Raw genomic sequence first — 19,127 nt, 5'->3', positions numbered from 1 at the left:
AGATAATACAAACTAACCTTCTGGATTGGAGGCAAGATCCATAATCTATCTCACAGGATGAGGAGAGTCTCTGCCTCCCAACTCTGTGCCAGGGAAAGAATATATAGTAATCTTTTGGCTATGGCTCTGCATTTAACATCAGCGGGAAGAGATATTGATTGAGGATGCTTAAAAAGTTAGACTTCTGAAGCCTTTTTTCAAATTCTGTTATTTGTTACTCCGCCTCCCTGGGCCTGAGCACAAAGCCGCCGCTTGCTTCTCAGCCCTCCCAGGCTTCCCGCGCGAACAGCTGATTTGTGAGAAGGGGGGGGGGGGGGAGTAGAGAAGCAGAGCAGGGCGGCGTGTTCAGGGGAGGAGGCGGAGCGGAGGTGAGGTGATCTGGGGCCGGGCGCAGGGCGGGGAGCTGCCAGTGGGTGCTCTGCACCCACCAAATTTTCCCCATGGGGGGCTCCAGCCCCAGAGCACCCAGGGAATCAGTGCCTAAGGCACCACTTTTGATGTGATCAGTGGGGGAGCGGCCGCTCCCCCTGCTCCCCCCCAGCTACGCTCCCCTGCCCCTAGGAGCCAGAGGGACCTGCCAGATGCTTCCTGGGAGCTGCCCCAGGTAAGCACCACCAGGACTCCCCACCTCGGCCCCACAGCAGGTCCCTCTGGCTCTTAGGGGCAGGGTGGGCACCCACTACGGTGGCCCATGAGACCCTCCTGCCCAGTTCTGGGGGCAGTCAGGGGACAGGGGAGGGGAGTGGATGGGGCAGGAGTCGCCGGGGGGAGGGGCGGGGGAGGGCCACGCCCCCCTCATGGGGTGAGGAGGGAACCGGTTGTTAAGATTTTGACAGCTCATCACTGCTTATTTCCCTTAATGCAAGTTTCATATTCCTTTGAATAGTTACTATTTTTGCTGTTGTACACTAAAGAATTATTTTACCTGCTGTCTGAGGGTTTGATTGTTGTTTCAATAGTCTGTATTGATGAAAGCAGTAAAAAAAAAACAAACCACAAATAAAGTGGCAATGTGGAAAGAGCAGAATTTCAGAGCAATGGATTTTTTACTACAGAAGCATGAAAAAGTAGCGAAACACTTCTGCTCAAAGAGACAATGAGACTGAGACTGCACTGAGGTGCAGGGAGGTCCATGCTAGGGCATCTATTTGCAGGATCAAGGTTGTGCCATCAAAAATCAGATTTAATTCATTAACAGTCTGGCAAAAGAGTTGATGCCTTAATGCCCAAAGATAAAAATAATGTGTGCAAGCAGTGATGAGCTGCCAAAATCTTAACGGGTTCCCTCCTCACCCCACGAGGGGGTTGTTGCCCACTCCCACCTCCTGGGACTCCTGCCCCATCCAACCCCCCCGCGTTCCTGGGAGGGCGGAGAAGCAGGTCGCGGCTTCCCGCTCACGCCAAGGGTGGCGGAGGTGAGCTGGGGCAGGGAGCTGTTCCCCTGCGTGCCCCCCTGGGTTACCTGCTGTGGTACGAGCGGCCCTCCTCGCGCCCCTTCCCTCCCCGGCTCACCTCCGCCTCCCTGGGCCTGAGCGGAAGCCGCGGCCTGCTTCTCAGCCTGCCCCAGCTTCCTGCGCGAACAGCTGATTCGCGGGAAGCCTGGGGGGGGGAAGCAGAGAAGCAGAGCAGGGCAGCGCCTTCAGGGGAGGAGGCAGAGGCAGAGCGGAGGTGAGCTGGGGCTGGGCGCGGGGGGGGGGAGCTGCCGGTAGGTGCTCTGCACCCACCAAATTTTCCCCTTGGGTGCTCCAGCCCTGGAGCACCCATGGAGTCGGTGCCTAAGGCACCACTTTTGGCCAGTCAAATTTAGAAGCCCTTTTAGAACCCGTTGTCCCTCACGGAACAACCGGTTCTAAAAGGGCTTCTAAATTTAACAACCGGTTCTAGCGAACCGGTGCGAACCAGCTTCAAGTCACCACTGTGTGCAAGGTAAAAATAGGTCTTCTACTGTGTCTCAGGTTCTGCAAGAGCAGAGAGAGTGTATTCTCTCTCTCTCATTATATTTACAGATATCCTTTTGATGTGGGTTAGAGTTGGATAGGGTCCTGCTGACTTTAAAAAAAAAAGTTTTTTGATAATATGGGAGGGGACCCCTATAGTTTCTAATAGGCTTTTCCTTTTGTAAAAACAGATTACCCTCATGCCCCTCTTTGATGTTACTGGGCAATAGCCAGGACGATTATTTACTTTCCAGGGTTAGAACTACTGGCAATCTTACAAACACTTGAGTAAAGTTAAGCACATGCCTAACTGTTTGCAAGATTGCAGCCTAGGCTATTACTCTCAAACCATCAAGCAAGCTCTAAAAACACCTATGTACATTATGCTTGCTCTCTGAATGTTTTATAACTAATGAAAGGTCCAATATGTGTCCTTGCATGTATAAATCAAGGTCAAACATGCTGCAGAACCTTTCAACTCAAAACATAGCGTCTCAGATGTAACATTGGATGGCAGACACTCATCTTCATTTACTTACAATTTAGAATAAATAAAAAGCACCCATGGACAAGCTCTGAATGCCCTGCAAATTAGTTAAAATTGAAAAATCAAAATACAATACATTCTGATCGCTCCTTCCAACAAGCAGTAGCACATATTTAAATAATAACACCCCCGCCCATCAGCTTGTACCTCACCCCACCTACCTCTCTTCAAAGGTCAGATAAAACAAAATCCTAATAGGGCCTGTTTTACAAAAATTGATCATAAATACATGTGAAATTTAAAAACTAAAACAGAACATAGAATTAATGTGTATTTGAATACACCAAAACTGTGAGTACCATACTACAATGTGTTTCAGAGTAGCAGCCATGTTAGTCTGTATTTGCAAAAACAAAAGGAATACTTGTGGCATCTTAGAGACTAACAAATTTATCTGAGCATAAGCTTTCGTAAGCTACAGCTCACTTCATCGGATACAATACATGACTACAATGTTTTTTTAAGGTAGTTCTATTAAAAGTTCTCTGGAGTATTTTGAATTTTAGGCTCTTCCCCCTTCCCTGCACCCAGTTTGTTCTGATATTTCAAAGCCTGTAATTCAATAAAAAGAATATGATTCCAAATTATTTCTCCATCCACTTCTGTAAAACCCTATATTTTTAAAACATAATAATAAATCCCAAAAGAGTTGGTAAGATTTTAAAAATGATTGTTTCAGAATCTGGGGCTGCAGTTGGGAATGACTTATGAGGACTTATACATTAATTGTCAAAAGGGTCATCAATACAGCAGATATATTTGCTTTCAGGAATTTTAAGGTTAATTCCTGAGCTAGATCATACTCCTTAGATCAGGTGTTCTGAGCCCCCCTCCCACAAACATGCTATAAAAACTCCACAGCCCACATGTGCCACATTTGTTTTTTTGCATGTAAAAGCCAGGGCCAGCATTATGGGGTAGCAAGCAGGGCAACTGCCCGGGCCCCACACCACAGGGGGCTCCACAAAGCTAAGTTGCTCAGGCTTCGGCTGCAGCCCCAAGTGGCGGGCCTTGGAGCACCAGGCTTCAGCCCCATGTAGTGGGGCTTTGGCTTTGTGCCCTGGGCCCCAGGCAGTCTAATGTCGCCCTTCTTGGCAGATCCCCCTGAAACCTGCTCGTGGTCCCCCAGGGGGCCTCAGACTCCTCATTGAGAATCACTGCCTAACATCTCCATGTGGGGCAAAAGGAAGGTCCTGCACTGGTGAATCTCTCCCTCCCGAGCTCTTCATGGGGAAGGAAAGAAAGATTCTGCCACCTCCATTGTACCTTCCTCCGCCACAACCAGAACCTTGCAGAGCCCTCTCCACATGGTTTGGAATGAAGACTAGGCAGGCTAGGAGACATGTATGTAGGGAGACTGAAAGACAAGGAGGTGGCACACTGTCCACCTCTGGCTCTACAGACCTTATCTGTAAAGATTCTTCCTAGACCCCCTCAAGGCTCCACGGGCCAATGAAAAGTCCCTGATAGCATGGTTAATGCAGCTATGATGCCAGGTACCAAAGTAGTGGAGAGCATACACAGGGAGCCAGAGACAACTGAGAGAGACAGGACCTCTTCACAGAATGCCCCAGCTTAACGCAGATCCTGGGATTAGACAGCTTTCTGTAGGCAGGGTGAGGAACCCTGCCTCCCCATCAGAACTTTGTGGTGGAAATACCGGCAGAGACTCTTTAATGAAATTATTCCCCCAGAACCTGCCCCCTCTGCAATGGCTTTTAAAGATGAAGCACAAAAACCCCTTCAGTAGTGCTAAACAACTGCTACTCAAGTAAGGCATTGTAAAGGTGATCAATTAATAGGAGTTAGATGCTGAGGTGCTTTTGAAAAACCCACTAGGTACTTATCTACATCTTTCAGACCCTAAATACATTTAAAAATCTGGCTGTCAGGGCCCAGTCCAAGAAACGCTTGCTACCAGGCATAATCTCATTAATCTGTTCAGTGAAACTATGCCGGCTTGCAAGAACTACTCCTGGCACTTTATTTACAGGGTTGGACCTCTAGTGGATTTAATAATCAGTTAGTGACAATTTCCTGCTAGCATTAAAAATTTGTGCCGATATAAAATATCTATATTATGGAAGTAATAGTAGTGACTGTAGATAAGACTGCATTGAGATTTTTACTTAAAGGAGAACTAAACTCCCTTTAGGTCCCTAGTGATTAAATATTTAAATTTTCTACTATATATTATTATAGTTTCAATTTTGGTAGTGATATAGCTTCCCCCCCCTTCAAATTTTTTAAACAGAAGACAAGCAAAGTGGTCGTCCACCCTCTTTACACCAACTAGCGCCACCTCCCTGACAACATGAATTAGCAAACTCAGAATGAGTGGGTGATACTGTAGTAGTAGGATTCTGTTTGTATTTTGTATAATTTAAAACAAAGGGTAAAAAATAATGAAATAATAATGTGGCATATATTAAATGTATTGGTGTATGATTTGATCATATCCTGCCAGCCAACCTTTTTGAATAGCAAAAAGGAATGGCCTAATGGGCCATTTAGTAAAGATACATCAGCCAGAATCCGTGTCTGGGCTGATTTCAAGGCAGTAACAGATGTTTTAAGGTCCCTATTTTGTTGTAGGTTTAGCATTTTAAAATAAGTAAAAGAATGCCATGAGTGTTTTCTTGTGCATTGCAACTTAATGTTCCTGTTCAAAATGTTCTGTGTAAATTAATTCTGTTGTGTGTAAATATGGAATGTAAGTGTTAAAAAAGAAATGTGAAGGCCATCGCTGAACCAGATGTATGAGAAAGGAACCAGAAACAGGTGCCAGGAGGCTGCAACATGCCCCTATTGAAACGTCAGAGGGCTGCAAATTAACAACTCTAAAAATAAAACAGGCACCTATCGATGGGAACAAAATAGCTGTAATAAAAGTAATTAAAAAAAACAAGTATGCATCGAACAATAATTAATTACAGCATGACGGTGCAAAACTCATTGGTCCCAATGAAGGAAAATCACTATATAAACAGGGGACCTTGCCATAAAACTTTGGGTTCGTCCTGTCAAGACTTCCCTGGAGCATCGTGTCATGACCAATGGAACCCGGCTCCTCCCTACCGGTGATCAACCTAGCTGGCCACTAGGTTGATCCGGACTGGTAACTATAACATCGACGGGGGGTGCGCGCTAATTGTTGCATCTTCAATAAATGTGGTGTATTACCTTTTGTCCTGAAAAAGATCCCATGTGCTTCTTATAAGCATAACAATACAACTTCACCTCTCCTCATTTTCATACACACTGGCTACTTTGGGAGAGTAGTTGTACTGATTTCTACTCAGTAGGGCATCATCTGACCCTCCACTTACAGAACCTACAATCAATAATTGTGTCCAAAAAAGCAATTAAAATTGATGCGTTTATTTTTCCTCCCTATTTAAAAAAAAAAAATCATGCTGGAGTGGTCTATGCTCCTGTGAGTGTGGCATACATAACTCCTACTTAAAAAAACAAAAACCTCAAACTGATTTCAGTTTATGTTCTATAATACTCAGAATGTGTAGAGCTTATTATATTGTATTATTACTCAGCATTTCGAGAAGTAGGGCTGGCCTCTCTTCTAGTCCCTTTGTTGAAACACACACTTTTTTTGGTTAAAAGCTAGTAGAATAAGTTCATTAAATACTTCGCTGGACACTGGCCCACAGCACAACCACCACACAGTTTGATACAACCAACACTATTGAACAGAACAGAGAAAAATATTGCCAAGGATAGATCAAGTCAGGAATAAAATTATCAGAGATGTTTAGAAAAACTTGCACAGCTATAATCTACACGCAGTGTTATTAATATTTCACTTTGTGAATATAAAGTTTACAAAACAGCCGTGTATATGTATCATATATTCAAAAGTCTTATGCTGTTTGAAATTCATGAAAACATGGTTGTAGAATGATACACCCTTCAATAACAGTTTTTCTTATTCAAATTACTCCCTATTTTATAGCATGAACACATTACAAACTATTCTCTGGCTAAGAGATTATTACTAATATCACTGGTAACAGCGGTAACAAATAAGCTACTATTTTAATTAGATTATATAATTAAAGATAGCATCAGTTTATTTACACACAGAGATTAGGGCCTCTATCACAGTCATATGCCTCACAGATCACTTATCTCATCCTGAAGTAATCTGCTCAGAACACAAGCCATCTTTATTGCAAAATGGTTCATTATTTCTTAGTAGTCATGGTCTTAATGTCAATCAGGTCATTTTGGATGTAGTGAAGGGGTTCTCAAGCTCCTTTTATAGAGTCAACCATATCTTAATATAGTTGTAAATGTGAGGGAAGGTGATCTAGAAGGCAATCACATAATATCATTGTGACTATTACAGCAGTTGCCTAAGTGAAAAGTAATTGTGTGTTTGTAAGATGTCTTTCAATGCAATTTATCTGCTGGAAACAAGGATGGAAAGCACCACATGATTAGCCAGTTATTTTCATCACTGAAAATTTTGTCTGAATAATCATTTCACGATTAGATCCCAAGTTTGGTTCCACCAATGCTTATAATATATCAGGCTAGAACAAAATATTCAGTTGTAATTAAAGGGAGCCAGAATACTTCTAAAGTTATGATTGTTTCTTTAAAACTAGAAAAGAGTTTCATAGATGGAAAGTTTATCTGCTTGGAAGTATTGCCCAAGGTGAATGAATCTTCAATAATTAACACATTTGATAAACTGTAGTTTTAGGTATAACACTTTATTTGCAATTTTCAATCATATGATCATGATTGGTACTGGGAATAATACTGTAGAATACACATTCTACCTCCAACAAGTTGTCTATGTAGTAGAACAACATGAAATTTCAGTTTCATGCAATACGACAGATTGCATTTGGATGTTATTTTATACAAAAGGAAATAACATTCTGGAAGGAGTTGAGTTAATATGAATGTATTTTCAGACAGATGAATGTTTCTGAATGTACATGTTACAATATTTTTACTGTAAATGAGGATACATTACTTCAAAATCAAAACCAACTTGCCTAGACACCAGCCAAATATTGCCCAAGCCTGATCCAATATGAAAACATAAAATTGAATTTCAAGGTGTGGTGCCAAAGGGCATTAAACTTAAAAAGCATAACCAAAATGGGAGGCATAAAAGTTACCAACTGCACTGATGAAATCTCAGTAGCTAGAAGCAAACCAAATATGTTAAATTAGTATCTGCCAGGATTATGTTGTTAGTTGCTACTATCATTCAATAATATTTTAATATTCAAAACAGGTTAGGAGGATGAGTTTTAATATTTCAGCTCAATTTCACAAATTGTTCAAAGAAAACCCAAGTTACCCAGTTAACAATGGTACAACACTAGAGTCAAAATGCACTGTTTTTACTGAATGACATCAAGAACTGTAAGAACTACATTTTATATTGATCACAAACTACAAGGTAACCAAAAACACTTACATCACCAATCATATTGAGATTTATATATTCCTTTTTAAAAAGGGAAAAAAACAAACATTTCAGTACCATACATCAGAAGACCCTGAAACACCACTTCCATGCCACTAAGAATTGCTACTGTGTAAGAAACAGTATGCTTGAATGTGGAGGCACATTTTTTGACAACTACAATGTTGGCTTCCATTATGGAAAGATCAGTATTTCATCCTAGAGTTCAGTTCCAACACAACTTAAGCCAACTAAACATTATGTCTGATTAAACATACAGATGCAAACAAAATCAGACCACAGCACATTATTCACTGCCTTTGATGTCTAAAGAAGTGATGAGCATTATGGAGGACACAGGATGAGATAGCAAAGCAATATATAAAAAAAAAAAATACCATCGAAATGAAAGCAACCCCACAACACACCCACAAACAGCCATTCTAGTTTTTCATTATTAAATATTTTTAAGCAACATTTGAGGTTGTATTTTATATGTCTATGGCTACTTCTATATATGGAGAATAGAGATAACGATTTGGATTTGTGCTTTACAAAAGAGCGACAGAAAATGAGACAAAGTAATCTCAGGCAATGAGAACTCTTTGGGTCAGTATAGAAACTAGCACGGTGAGATATATAGCCCAGTGTATATTAACATATTTGGGTTTCTCTACTCAGATTTAAACACTATTCAGTTCTCACGGTGAACCACACTTTTTAAAAGTAAATACTTGGGCTCTATTTTAAACACTTGCAGTGTTGATATTGTATTTGGCACAACACACGCTGCCCACAAATCTCCCAGAACTTAATTTGCGTGAAAACCTAGACTTAAAAAGACGCCAATGAAAAGCAGAATATGGGTAAATTCGTAGAATGAGAATCATTATCGAAGAGAACAAGATTTAAAGACCAATTCGCCACCGACGATGTCAAACGGCACGAGTAAATCGTAGTGCGCCTGAAGCCTTCATAAATCCCTGAAAGATTTATATACTAACCACCACAGTCACTGCCAGGGTAAGCACAGGTTGCGCTTCTGCAACGAGGAGAGAGACTCTGACACAGGGGCTATTTGAAAGGCGGTCGCAGCTGTCCTCTTAAAACCCCAAACAATAACCTCTCCACCGAATTAGTCACCATCATGCGCGGGTCACCTCAACCTATACCTTTCCACAGCCAATGGTGACCGTTTAGGCACTGCAAAGGAGGAAAGCTGCAGAAACGCACCGGCGCCACTTATGGAGGATCAGACCGGGCACCGTGAGGAAGATCCCTGCCGTGGGGTTTTTAGGGAGAATCTGACACCTCTGCATGGGCGTTTTTAGAGGGGCACCCACATGAAACGTTACTGCTCTGAATCGACTCCTAGCCGGATTTTGCCAGGTGTCCGATTGGGATGCAGTTCCGCCTCCGCGGACCTTTGGGATTTAGTATCCGACAGAAGCGAGGCAAAGCGTCTGCCCCGCACTTGAATCATATTGCCGAGAGACCCAGGGACACGTCCTCCCCACCCAGCGCCTTGACCTAGGTGTGCAAGTGCCTGGAGCTGGATGCGCCCCCACGCTGCCCGGTGGGATCAGGCTGGGTGGGCAGCAGGGACAGGAAGGCGATGCAATAGGCTCCAAGGCAAACAAACAGCAACAGCTAGTCCGTCCCCCCACCATCCCTCGGAGAACACCCCCCACGCCTTCTCCCAGCCGTCAGCGCGCTGATGGAAAGCCGGGAGCTCCCTTCTAGGGCTCGACTCGCGCTCACATCGACACCACTTTCCCCCCTCTCCAGTGGCAGAGCGGGGGGGAAGTCGTCACAGCGGCCACCGCTGCCACAGGGCAAACCTCGGTCCCTTCCTCGACTTGCCTTGTCCCCTCCTTCCCCCCAAAGTGACTTTACCAAAAACTTTCGCCCAGGGGGGTAACCCGCGCGGCGCGCCCGGGCTCTCTCCGCGGCCGCTTCCGCACGACAGCGCGCGGGGTCCGCTCTCACCTGGCTGCCCAGGTGCCTCTGAGGAGCGACCTCCTCCTCGCCCGCAGCGCCAGGGCGTCCAGCTCCTGCTGCTCCCCGCTGAATCCGGCGCGACCTAGGAGCCGGCCCCTCACGGGAAACGGAGGCCAAGCGGCCGGTACATCCCCCTGCGGGCGGCGCTGCTCGGGGGGCACTTCGCGCCCCACCGCCCGGGGAGCTGGAGCAGCTGCAGCTGCTTTCCTCCCGCCCGGAGCAGCGGCAGCACCTGTGCCCGGGCAGCGGCAGCGCCACCTCCACCTCCAGTCCCGCACTTTCTTCTCCCGCGCTCCGAGCCGGGCGCCCGGCTGCAGCCCCTCCACACGGCGAAGCCGCCGGCGCTCTGCCGAGTGCCGGAATGTCTTGAGCTACCGCTTCAGCGGCTTCCCCCCTCCCGCCACCGAGCAGCGCCGCGCCGCGCAGGGACCCAGCGCTCCGGCAGCTCGCAGGCGCTCCGCTCATTGGCTGGCCCGCCGCTGACCTCACTGGAACCGCTCACGCCCACCGCCGGCCTCGCCGAGGGATTCTTTATTATAGGGGCGCCCGCTAGCGCTGCGCGCCCTCAGTGGCGGGGACCCGCACACGGGCAGTTCCAGCTTCGCTCCCCGCGCTTGGGCTCCTGCCCGCTCCAATCTAGCCCAGTCCCCACTGCAGCTCCAGAACAGCTTTTTTGGTTTTTTTTTTCCCTTTCCGCTCACCTGCTGCGCTCCACGCCAGCCCCCTGGCTAGCTGTGCCCCGGCCCTGTGCAGCTCCACTCCAGTTATTTCCAAGACTGTTCTCCTTCCCCTCTAATTCCCGTCTTCCCCACTCCATGGTGCTCCAAGAATTCCAGGGTCATTCTTTTGCTTTATACTCAGTTCCTGGTCGATGTCAATCGCACTCCAACCTATTCTCTCCTCTTTTCTGTTCTAGTCCACTCCAGTTCTGTTTAACCAATGCTATTTCCAACTCCTTTCTAATTTATCCCAAATTCACTCTATGCCCACCTCTCCCATTATTCTGATTTTAATCTGTTCCAGTTCCATTCCACGTGCTCCATCCACTCCATTCTAATTATATTACTCCTTTCTTCCTTTCAGTTCTATTTCATGTCCATTCTGCTCCATTATTATTCCATTTCAACTGCATCTTGTTCCTTTCCTTTCGATTCCTATTCTATTGAAAGTCTGTTGATTCCCATTCCCATTCCAATTCTATTCCAATTCCAGTTCTGTTATTTAGTGTCCTAGCACAGGAGTGCATGGAGGCCCCATATAAGGGATCCGGCCCAAGGTACTAAGTACTCCATACACACACTGAAATGTTGTTTTCCTGCCCTAACCATTTTAAATGCAAGTACAAATCGACTGTCAAAAGCCGAATACATCAAACAGAGAGGATGGAAGCAATGGGGGCATATGTGAGACTGTGATGATTAGTGCAATAAGCAGCATTTACAACCCTCCAACTGTAGTATTTTTTTATATATATAAAGTTGATATGGCAAGGTATCATTCCCAGAGCATACTTTAATACATTTACCAAATAGTCACTGTATCATTACATTTTAAGAGTACAAAAGTACCCAAAGATAAAATCAACAACATTTTTATTTGAGGTTTTTATCTTATCAAACAAATAAAACAATAAAAATGATGTTTGTGAAGTGAAATTACATAGGGATATACTCCACTAATCCATACTAAGGTGTTTTTTTCTGTCTTTGTTTCTCATTGGCCTTTTTATTTTTTTAAATTAAAATACATGAGTAGTTATTGGTGAAGATTGGGTACTGCATAAGTATAATAGCTTATTTTCTATTGCTTTCTAAATACACCTCTATAATATCATATGTTCATAACATACATCTATTCATATAGCATATACTCCTTACTGTGGAATAAAGCAACATGGATTCAATACCTATTATTTTGGTCAAAGATTCTTTTAAGCTGCCTACATCTTTCAGATGAACAGGATAGTTTATAATGCCACAAGGAGTCAAATATGGATTTTCATATAGTTACTACTAATTATAACAAGTTGAAAGGAACCAGTATTGTGTATTAGGTAAAAATCTACATTTTTGAAGACCCTACAAATACACATGCTAGCATGTTATAATATATTACAGTCTCATAACTTCCTTAATTGATTAACTCTGCGATGGAAGACTAACAAATTACACCCTAAGTTTGTCTCAGTAGGAAGGAACTTCAGAATTAAAACACTTTCTAACTAGGCTCTATACATTACTTAATCTGAAGTTGCTATGGCAGTAAGATACAACAGGGTGTGTCTTATTTGTCCAGTAATACATACTTGTCCATTAGTACATGCAAGGCACAAGGCCACAAGCCAAGTATCTTCATTCGCTTGAGACAGATATTAATGGGACAATAAAATACTCCGTGGTTCTCTTAATGCTTTAGTAATAATTGACAGTTATTTAGTGCCTTTACCCAAACATGGTCAGATCATAGTGTTAGGCGATCAGGGTCAAATATTACACTGATTTCTGAATTGCAGGGTAGAAATGGGCTCTCTGCATACAGTAGGTGAGGCAGCATATATCATATGAAACACAATGTTTAACTTCTCAAGCAAGTTGAGGTTAGTTTGGCATTAACAGTGAATTTATCTTCTAGGGAAGCTTGGGGCTGGGAAACAAGTGCTGTGATGACAGGTTTTCCTGACTGGAAATGTATGCAATAAGTTTAATTTCTGTGTTAAACTCGTATTTAAGGATCTCAGAGACCTTTATAAACAATTAATAGATCGTGAAACTGAGATAACACAAGGTGAGGTGGTCTTGCTCAAACTCAGAAAGGAGAGACAGTTATAGAACTTAGAGCTACTGACTTCCAGTCCTGTGTTTTAGTCACCAGACTGTCCGTCCCCATATCATGCATATCAGGATCACATAAATAAATGTACAATGTGTCCAGTAGCTATTATTTACTTTCTAGCTTCATTTCTTCTCTAACATCTTCTCTATGGCTTTCCTTACCCCTATATCTTATTCTGCCTTGTCTACCACTTTCATCTCAACCTGTTTCTTAGTGCCCCACATTTCATTCGTTGTCTTTTGCTTTTCCTCACTTTCCTTTCCTTTATAAACTATTTAAAAAATACATTTCCCTGTCATTTGAACTGCAAAATTAGTACCAAGTCATCCTTCTTCACATAATGATGAATGGAATCAATTAACTGGTGTCAGAAAACATTGTCCAGATGCTAAGAAAGTGATATTTTGAAAACACATTGGGCAAACATAATGAATCAGCTGTGTGGCACAGCAATTACAAGCATTTGAAATGATAGTGAAAGACTTTTGAGCAGCTAAACACCTAGAAATTTGAACATTATGGTGCTGGATTTTTTCACGGGATCACAGGGAACATATTTTGTTGGTGAGCAGAGAATGCAGCACAGACTTTTTTTCAATTGTATAATAGTTGCAGAGCAAAGTGTTCATACATTTTTTTTCTGCTTGGAAAACTGGGGACATCTCCATAGGACAGAAAGAAGTTTGCATGTTTCTATAAGCAGAGAGAAGAGTCTTATCTTCTAGATACTAGACCAACATTCAGAGTTCCTGGAAGATGCTATAAAGTGCATATCCCAAACCCAAATAAGGTACAAAAAATTGAATGACAGGTTTCAGAGTAGCAGCCATGTTAGTCTGTATCCGCGAAAAGAACAGGGGTACTTGTGGCACTTTAGAGACTAACAAATTTATTAGAGCATAAGCTTTTGTGGGGCTACAGCCCACTTCATCAGATGCACAGAATGGAACACATAGTAAGATATAGATATACATACAGATAAGTTGGAAGTTACCATACAAACTGTGAGAGGCTAATTAGTAAAGATGAGATATTATCAGCAGGAAAAAAAAACCTTTGTAGTGATAATCAAAATGGCCCATTTAGACAGTTGACAAGAAGGTGTGAGGATACTTAACTTACGGAAATAGATTCAATATGTGTAATGACCCAGCCACTCCCAGTCTCTATTCAAACCCAAGTTAATGGCACCTTAGAGACTAACCAATTTATTTGAGCATTGACAGTATGTATGTATGATAACACCTATTTTTTCATGTTCTGTGTGTATATAAATCTCCTCACTGTATTTTCCACTGAACGCATCCGATGAAGTGAGCTGTAGCTCATGAAAGCTTATGCTCAAATACATTGGTTAGTCTCTAAGGTGCCACAAGTACTCCTTTTCTTTTTGTGAAACAGACTAACAAGGCTGCTACTCTGAAACCTGTAATTTTGCAACAAAAAAGCTTCAAAAACAGACTCCAAGGAGAAACTGCTGAGCTTGAATTTATATGCAAACTAGATACCATTAACTTGGGTTTGAATAGAGACTGGGAGTGGCTGGGCATTACACATATTGAATCTATTTCCGTAAGTTAAGTAACCTCACACCTTCTTGTCAACTGTCTAAATGGGCCATTTTGATTATCACTACAAAGGTTTTTTTCTCCTGCTGATAATATCTCATCTTAACTAATTAGCCTCTCACAGTTTGTATGGTAACTTCCAACTTATCTGTATGTATATCTTACTATGTGTTCCATTCTGTGCATCCGATGAAGTGGGCTATAGCCCACAAAAATTGAATGAGGCATACAAAATGAAGAAAACAAATGTAATGAGTTATAAAGACTCCCAGGGCCAGTCTAGAAGTGCAAGAAAGAAATCAGCACAGAGCTCCCCAATTATTCACTGTTGCCAAGTGTGTCTGTGTGTACATGTGTTATTCAGATAACAAACGTTATATTCAATAGGACACCACAACGTACTATTCAGCTGTAGGGTACTGTTTAACATGTAAATGTTCACATGGTTTGAAAGAGATTCAGTCCCATCAGGACACTTCTGCATTAGTCAGACTGTAAAAGGTACATATTTAATGCATCATTATGCAACTCCAACGTGTCATAAGATTTCTGCAAACCAGGGAATGAATGCTCAGTGCAATTTATCCTATTGCAGAAAGAAACCCTTATGCAAGAGCAGGAAAATAGAATATCACTTCAGTGAAAGCTAGATCAATGGCCCTGACAGATTGAGTAGTTCATAGTAAAGCATTTTTAATCACCTGTCATGCTCCAGAATTGCTTTTCAATGATTGCAAAAGCAGGACAAGGAAAACATTTTCACTTTTTCACCTTCCTCTGTAAATCACAGTCCTCTTTTCAAAACCAGGTGACCAAGAAGAGAGAGCCCTTGTCCAAAAAATTGGAGATACTTTTCTAGTCTGATCACAAGTCTCAGAGTTTGAAGAAATGGAAGGCAATCAAGCAGCTATAAATGATGTTACAGTGGTAAAGAAACTCTCCCAGAATCATCCAGGTAAATGTGAGAGGCAAATTATATTGCTCAGCATAAAGCCCAAGCATTTAAGAGATCCAAAGCATTTTGACTCCACAACTTCACCCAATTATTCAGATCTGGTAAAGTGCAGAGTTTAAAACAGATGATATTTTAATTGATTTTCAAGGTGAACGGCCACTGGCTGTAATAGTAAACATTTGGCAACTTTCATTAGAGGGTCTCTTTTCACTTTTTTAAACATTCATTGCATATGAAGACTAAGACCCAATGGTATTTATGTATTTAACTCCCCTTGAAATCATTGAAATATCTTTGAGGATCTGGGCCTAAATGACTTGCCCAAGGTGACACAGGAAGTCTGCGGCAGAGCTAAGTATTGAAATCAGATCTCTCTTAGATTTTTAAGGCCCTTTGACCTCCTTTCCAGTATCTAAAACTTTTGATATTTATAGAACTAAAATGTACACAATGTTGTTAAGTTTACTTTTGAGGTAATAATAAAATATTAACAATTTAGCACTTATATCACACTTACCATCTTTGGTGAACATTGCTCAGCTAACTGTTAACCACTGGTATTCATAATTGAACAGAAACTCACAGAAGCTGAACTCTTGCATTTGTTTTTGAACAGCAGCTGAGATCTAGCATTTCACAGGATTAAAAATAGTTTTACTGTTTCACTTGAACAAGAAGCAAATGATGCAATGATTTAAAGACTGAAATAGAAGTTAACAAGAATAAAATGAGATTATCACACAATTAACTAAGGGTCTTATTGATCTTGTTCTGAGATGTCAAGATTTCTCACCCCCCCCCCTTTTTTTTTTTCCAAAAACCACACACACAAACTCACTCTCCTGCCGGTTATAGTTTACCAGCAGGAGAGTGAGTTTGTGTGTGTGGTTTTTGGAAAACCTGGATTTGTGCTGGAAATGGCCCACCTTGATTATCATACACATTGTAAGGAGAGTGATCACTTTAGATAACCTATTACCAGCAGGAGAGTGGGGTGGGAGGAGGTATTGTTTCATGGTCTCTGTGTATATAATGTCTTCTGCAGTTTCCACAGTATGCATCCGATGAAGTGAGCTGTAGCTCACAAAAGCTTATGCTCAAATAAATTGGTTAGTCTCTAAGGTGCCACAAGTACTCCTTTTCTTTTTATATATAATCATGTTTAGGTCTGTTTTTTAATTATAGAATTCAAACAAGAGAGGGGAAAGAGGGGATTTTGCCACCCTCCCCAAAGACCTATGCTCCCTTTCTATCTGTGCAGACTATTTTATGGAGCAGGAGAGAAGGAGGTGAATTGTCTTCTGATAGGTTCACCTCCCTCCCTACACAGAGCTTTTCTGTAAGATTTCCACATTTTTTTCTCCTCCTCACAGCTGACTGGATCATGTAGGCTAGTGTAAGTGAGAATATATCCTGTAGGGTGAATTCTGATTGCACTCCAGCTGTTCGCTATCCCAGAAGTATTCTGAGACATCTCAGGGAACCTATCACTAACACAATATAAGTAATGAGCCTGAGACAGGCAATACAACAAGAGTTAATTAGCAATCACCTACAGTAGGAAAGGGAAAATGTCTGTGTTTAACACAAACGATTGAAATCCCAAGCATTCTCCAGCCCAGATCTCTCCTTCTAAAAAGCATTAACGAGGTTGCTTGATTTTATAAGTGCAAAGCCAGAATGAAGCTGTGATGTTGCACCCCTTAATGCTTTATAGAAATATGCTTATGAGTGTAAATATGCCATAACTGGAGTATGTTTTATGCTAGATATGCCATGTAAAATATCTCTGCAAAGGCTATGATCTACTGAATATATTCATCCTATTTGTATGCATGTATCATTTTTGTATTTGAAGTTATGAATATTGGCTATTTGTTTGATTCTAAGTAGCCTCAGTGAAGTATTTGGTCAGCTTCTTGAGAAAGGACTATTATCAGTAAGTGCCCAATCAAGAAACACTTAACTGACAATGAACTTTGGAAGACACCAGTCCACATCTGAGCTTCCCTGGGAATGTTCAAACTAATATGTAAACAATGGCGTTGGCCTGCAAAAAGCTGAATCATTCATAGACATGTGACTTGCCCAGGTGGCTAGAAACCCCATCTGGTGGCTGTGATGTTGCATGAGAGAAGGAGGATATAAAAGGCCCTGAAAGGCCGTTCATTTGGTCTTCAGCTGCCTCAGAAGATAGCCTCTCCACCCTAAAGAGATGCCTGAAAGAAACTGGAACACGGGATAGTAACTACAGGGATGTGTGTGATTGCTGGACTCAGACTAGGAGTAAGTCTAGTCTGTAAAAAAAGGATATTGGAACATCTGAGGGTGAGATTTACCTGAATTTAGTTTCTTAGTGTATTAGGCTTAGACTTGTGTGTTTTATTTTATTTTGCTGGTAACCTACTTCATTCTGTCTGTTATTACTTGGATCCACTTAAATCCTACTATATTTAATAAAATCACTTTTTACTTTTTAATTAATCCAGAGCAAGTAATTAATTCATGGGGAAGCAAACAGCTGTGCATATCTCTCTATCAGTGTTATAGAGGGCAAACAATTTATGGGTTTACCCTATATAAGCTTTATACAGAGTAAAATGGATTTATTTGGGGTTTGGATCCCATTGGGAACTGGGTGTTGGAGACAGGAGCACTTCTTAAGCTGTTTTCAATTAAGCCTACAGCTTTGGGGGACATGTTTCAGACCTGGACCTGTTTTTGTAGCAGGCTAGTGTGTCTAGCTCAACAAGGCAAGGTACTGAAGTCCCAAGCTGCCAGGGAGAACAGGCTCAGAGATAGTCCCAATACATCAGGTAGCAGTCCCAAGGGGGTTTCTGTGACCCAACCTGTCATAGAAGGGTCTTTTCATATGCTTTCTGTCAGTTGGCCATAGTGCCCTTTTATGGATAATTCACAACAAATTATTTTCCAATTCTCAAGTGCAGAGGAAAATACAAATATTCCGCTCGCATGTCAGCAGGGCGCTGTAAACGGGAAAGCAGAAGAAAAGACACTCCTACTTGGAACACTCTGAGATTAACAAGTTTAACAAGATTAAGTTGTTACTTCGCCCTTATTTTCAGGAGCATAAGCACTAACCGATTCGCGCAGCTCTCCCGAGAGTTATAATAGGTGCTCTCTGACGATATCACTGTGGTTTAGCAGTCTAAGACGATTCTTGCATTAAGGTGAGACTACCCAGAGGGGAGGTTGCTTCTGTATGATTGGGGAACATCTGTTTCTAATGTTTTACTTTGGAAGTGGGGAAGGGCATCAAAAATCATCATGGCTTACAATCCGCTAATATTTGTGAAGCACTTTGAGCTCTCTGAAAAAAGCTGATCTCTAGTGTGTGCCATTTATGAGTGCAGAGGTTCTGTTCTTTTGAGCTAGCAGCACACTGAATTTTAGAAGAATCCTGTACTCCAGTGGTTCAGAAATCAAGATTTTTTTTCTTGTCTCCGCATCAGACAGGCTCACAACAATGGAGCAGATAATGGATTCTATATGCATGTGTGCATAGGTACCACGTTCATGACTGTACCTACACACACCAAAGGTCAAAAGACAGACTTGCACATGCTTCTGTGGTGTCCCTATAAAGGTCTTTTTCTTCAGTGATTGGAAAATGATCACAGTGCTTCTAAAGATGAAAAGATCCATTAAGACAGGGACATTTTTAGGTATACAGTACACTCGGGGGGTGGCGGGGGTAGGTCAACGTTTATAAATCCTTCCAACAAACCTTACACACTTGCTAAGGGAAACCAGAAATTTGACCCAAATGCTGTTCCCTAGAGCATTCTAACTGCAGTTTAACCTAACCTCAACATAACCT

General features: G+C 42.2%; 1 protein-coding gene across 3 annotated transcripts in view; it reads right to left on the bottom strand.

Annotated features, from left to right (window-relative positions):
• CHRM3 (cholinergic receptor muscarinic 3) overlaps positions 1-10,346 on the bottom strand; it is a 470,119-nt gene extending 459,773 nt beyond the window's left edge. For all 3 annotated transcript variants that reach the window (XM_048843778.2, XM_075126936.1, XM_048843779.2), the window contains exon 1: positions 9,920-10,346. The gene's annotated coding sequence lies outside the window, so the exon portion shown is untranslated. The remainder of the gene's footprint in view (positions 1-9,919) is intronic.
• Between the last annotated feature and the right edge of the window lie 8,781 nt (positions 10,347-19,127).

The sequence above is a fragment of the Caretta caretta genome, chromosome 3 (assembly GCF_965140235.1).
Source record: "Caretta caretta isolate rCarCar2 chromosome 3, rCarCar1.hap1, whole genome shotgun sequence".
NCBI lineage: Eukaryota > Metazoa > Chordata > Testudines > Cheloniidae > Caretta > Caretta caretta.
The sequence above is the reverse complement of the archived record's forward strand: the minus strand, read 5'-3'. Positions and strand labels throughout refer to the sequence as shown.